The sequence below is a fragment of the Lissotriton helveticus genome, chromosome 3_1 (assembly GCF_964261635.1).
Source record: "Lissotriton helveticus chromosome 3_1, aLisHel1.1, whole genome shotgun sequence".
NCBI lineage: Eukaryota > Metazoa > Chordata > Amphibia > Caudata > Salamandridae > Lissotriton > Lissotriton helveticus.
The window spans coordinates 1,585,863,128-1,585,867,829 of NC_136061.1; positions in this window are offsets into that span (position 1 = coordinate 1,585,863,128).

Consider the following 4,702-nt stretch of genomic DNA (forward strand, 5'->3'; position numbering starts at 1 on the left):
CTGCCAAGCCATGTCTTTCCTGGACCGGAATCAAGCATCCAAGGACCGGTTTCTGGCTATCAGCCGTCATCAGTCTGATTAGCTTGACTCCAGTGGTGTGGAGAGCATGGGACTCACGTCTGAACATACCCATTCCACTCGGGGTAACAAATGGAAAAATAACAATTGATGGACAGAATGCAGAACAATGTCATACATTCACCCCAGTACAGAGATCAGGGCCTAAATCCATCGTTTTTTTGCACTCCACACCACCACAGGTCAGACATGGCCATATGCAAATCAGCCTTGACCCTGTGCCTCATGGGAACAGTCCAGCCCAAACTGCCAAGCCATGTCTTTCCTGGACCGGAATCAAGCATCCAAGGACCGGTTTCTGGCTATCAGCCGTCATCAGCCTGGATAGCTTGACTCCAGTGGTGTGGAGAGCTTGGGACTCACGTCTGAGCATACCCATCCCACTCGGGGTGACAAATACAAAAACAACAATTGATGGACAGAATGCAGAACAATGTCATACATTCACCCCAGTACAGAGATCTGAGCCTAAATCCATCGTTTTTTTGCACTCCACACAACCCCAGGTCAGACGTGGCCATATGCTAATCAGCCTTGACCCTGTGCCTCATGGGAACAGTCCAGCCCAAACTGCCAAGCCATGTCTTTCCTGGACCGGAATCAAGCATCCAAGGACCGGTTTCTGGCTATCAGCCGTCATCAGCCTGGATAGCTTGACTCCAGTGGTGTGGAGAACATGGGACTCACGTCTGAGCATACCCATCCCACTAGGGCTGAAAAATGCAAAAACAACAATTGATGGACAGAATGCAGAACAATTGCATACACTCACCCCAGTACAGAGATCTGGGCCTAAATCCATCGTTTTTGTGCACTCCACACCACCCCAGGTCAAACATGGCCATATGCAAATCAGCCTTGACCCTGTGCATCTTGGGAACAGTCCAACCCGAACTGCCAAGCCATGTCTTTCCTGGACCGGAATCAAGCATCCAAGGACCGGTTTCTGGCTATCAGCCGTCATCAGCCTGGATAGCTTGACTCCAGTGGTGTGGAGAGCATGGGACTCACGTCTGAGCATACCCATTCCACTCGGGGTGACAAATGCAAAAATAACAATTGATGGACAGAATGTAGAACAATGTCATACATTCACCCCAGTACAGAGATCTGGGCCTAAATCCATCGTTTTTTTGCACTCCACACCACCACAGGTCAGACATGGCCATATGCAAATCAGCCTTGACCTTGTGCCTCATGGGAGCAGTCCAGCCCGAACTGCCAAGCCATGTCTTTCCTGGACCGGAATCAACATCCAACGACCAGTTTCTGACTAGCAGCCGTCATCAGCCTGGATAGCTTGACTCCAGTGGTGTGGAGAGCATGGGACTCAAGTCTGAGCATACCCATCCCACTCGGGGTGACAAATGCAAAAACAACAACCTGCCTGCACTGGAGGCAGATCCCTCGGGTGTCAAAGACGCAGAATTGTGGGACAGCCTCCCTGAGTCTCTGAGACTAACCACAGACCTACTCTTTTTCAGGAAGAACTTAAAAACCTTTCTTTTTAATAACTGTTGGGTCTTTTACGCACGTTTTCCTCCCGCTGTTGCGCGCCAGGACACTCTAGTCTGAGTAGCTGCGCGCTTTATTAAATACACTATTTCATTAGGTCCCTGACAGTGCAAAAGGAACACTCGTTCAAATTCTAAGGGCCTTATTTATGAGGCCTTGCTTCACTTTTATGTCGCCGGTGCGTCACTTTTAGTGACGCACCGGCAGCGTACAAAATGTGCCATTTTGCGCCCTATTTTACAAAGTGACGCATCTAGGCAGATGCGTCACTTTGTAAACCCCTGCACCACATTATACCTGCACCTGGTATAATATATGCAGGGTGGGTGTTCCCAGCAAAAAGCCTCGTAGAAGTGGCACATTGAAATCTATGAGAACTCATTGCGCCACTTCTAGAACGCCATTGCATCAATACCTTACACCTGCCTCAGAGCAGGTGTATGACTGATGCAGGCAAGCCTCATGTGAAATGACACATTGCTGGAGTTGCGTCTATTTTCAGATAAACACCAGCAATGCACCACTTTTGCGCCGACAGATATGTCAGAAATACTGACGTATCTGTAGCTCCTTGAGACATGATATGTCATACAGTAAATATGATGCATCCAACATGTCGCAAGGAGGGCGCACTAAGAAGTGACGCATTCCTGTTTTCGCACAGCGATGCATCCCTTCTCATAAATAAGGCCCTAAATGTGTTTACATCTAATATTCATGGATAGTTATGTGTGTTTTCAATATTAGAACACAGCAGCAGCTCACCAATATTACTGCAAATAATGTTTGTGACTCCCTCCCATTTCTTATGTTAGGCCTTCTTTTGATCTAAAAGAAACTTTTTTTTATGTATATTGCATGTAACAAACACAACATTTCTCTGCAAAATGGCTGTACTAGACTCTCACACATCAGATACATAAAAAAATAAATTAAAGGTAAACAGTATCTGTTAAAGCAATATTCAAGGTCATTAGGGCAAAACTCTGGAGAATGGAGCTGACTCTGTCAGGGGGCCCCCTCAAAGACTGGGGCCCTGGGCCAGAGCCCACTTTGCCCCTGTGTTAAAACGTCTCTGATTTCAGAGTTTGCAGAGAGTCGAGCAGGCTTAACATGACGTAGGCAAATGCTGGTTCACGCAGTCATCTGCGAAAGGGAGCGCACAAATGCTTGTATGAAAAAATGGAAAGTGCGTGGAAGGAGCATCAAATAAGGGACCCGGGGGCAAATGTTTTTGCAAAAAGAAGCATTTATCTGTAGAAGAGGAGTCTGTTTGTTCACAAATAGGAGTCCTAAGTGGCTCACAAGGAAAAGTGACCCAAAGTGGCACAAGTTCAAGGCAGGCAAATCCTGCAAATGAGTTTCCATTTGAAGAGAAAAGAGATGAAAATAATAGAGTTTGACAAATATATATTTGATATGAACTATGATGATGGGGATGTTTTCCCAGGTACGGAATTTGGAGACAGTAATTTTTTATCACAGAAAAAGAGAAATGTATTAAAGACCCTCTGGGGCAAAATCCTTTTTAGCCAAATGAAATATAACACTCTAGAGGTTACTCACTCAGATCCCTAGTGACACAACACTGCTGGAGGCCTCCCCCCTGGAAGATAGGGGGCTGGATGGGCATCTCCCAGCGAAAACCATTTCCCTCATATATAGGAAGTTGATCAACAACATGGAAGATCCATTACTGACCCTTAAAGGAAAATGGAATAGTGATGGCTTAGAACTTGATGATGAGGACTGGCAGGAGGCGATCTCTTCCCCACGAGTGGGCGCAATCCAGGCCAGACTGAGATTAGTGCATCTTAAAATACTGCAGAGGACCTATGTAATGGGACCCTGCTTGGTTCGAATGGGACAGACAGAAAGCGGAGAGTGCAGAAGGCGGTGTGATAAAGAGACGCACCATTCCAATCTGGGATGACCATATGAGAATATTGATCACGCACAAGACTTTGATGGGAATCCATCTCTGGACATTGGGTCTCAATTGGGTCTCACCTACTGTTGCTGGTGGCTATATGTGTGTTGGGTTTTGAGTATTTCTCTGAATACTCCAAGGTATTGTACCTGGCACTTAAGTGTTTGGCTTTGAGTCTTACCATTTCGGAGTAATAATAATAATAATAATAATACTGAATTTTATAGAGCGCATACAGCTACCTCCGTAGGAAGTGTCCCGGCGCTAGCATGAACAGTGCGAGTCATAGTGCAAAGGGACTAAATTAGTGCGTAAAAAGCCATGTTTTCAAAAGACTTCTGAAACAGGGTTCAGAAGGTGCTTGTTGGATTACCTGTGGCAGTGTGTTCCAGAGTGATGCCGTACTAGCGGAAAAGGCTCTGCCACCCAGACGCGCCCTTTTCACTCGCGGGACTTGGAGATGAACCTTATAGCTAGACCTTAGAAGTCTGACCTGAGAGTATCTAGGCAGTCGTCTTTTTAAATAATTTGGACATGTCCCATAGAGGGCTCTATAGGCCAAGGTGAGCGCCTTAAATTTTATGCGACTTGCCACAGGTAGCCAATGCAACATACGCAGGTGAGGAGAGATGTGATGTCTAAAAGGGACCTGCCTGAGTAGTCTGGCCGCCGAGTTCTGGACGATTTGCATCTTTTGCAGTAGAAACTTCGGGAGACCAAGATAAAGGCCATTGGCATAATCCAGCCTTGAAGTAATCGTGGCGTGGATGATCGTTTTGCGGCAGCTCACCGGGAGCAGTTGGAGGAATCTGCGTAGGCTCCTCAGTTTGCCTATGCAGCCTCCGACAACCTTCTGTATCTGGGGGGCAAAAGACAGGCCATTATCCCATGTAACCCCCAGATTTTTTGCCTTTATGCTGGGAGATGGTGCGGGACCCATCTCGTCCGGCCACCAAAACTCAGCGGGGGGGTGGGTGCTTGTGCCAAAAAAGATCACATCTGTTTTGCCCGCATTAAGCTTCAGCTTGTTGGTATTCATCCAGCAGGCTATGTCTTGAAGGCAGCCCTTGCAATTAGAAAAGGCTGCCTCGGAAACCTCAGAGAATGGGAAAACCAACTGGGTGTCATCCGCGTAAGAAATTGCGGTGACTCCCCAGTTGGCAATCAGGGTGAACAGCG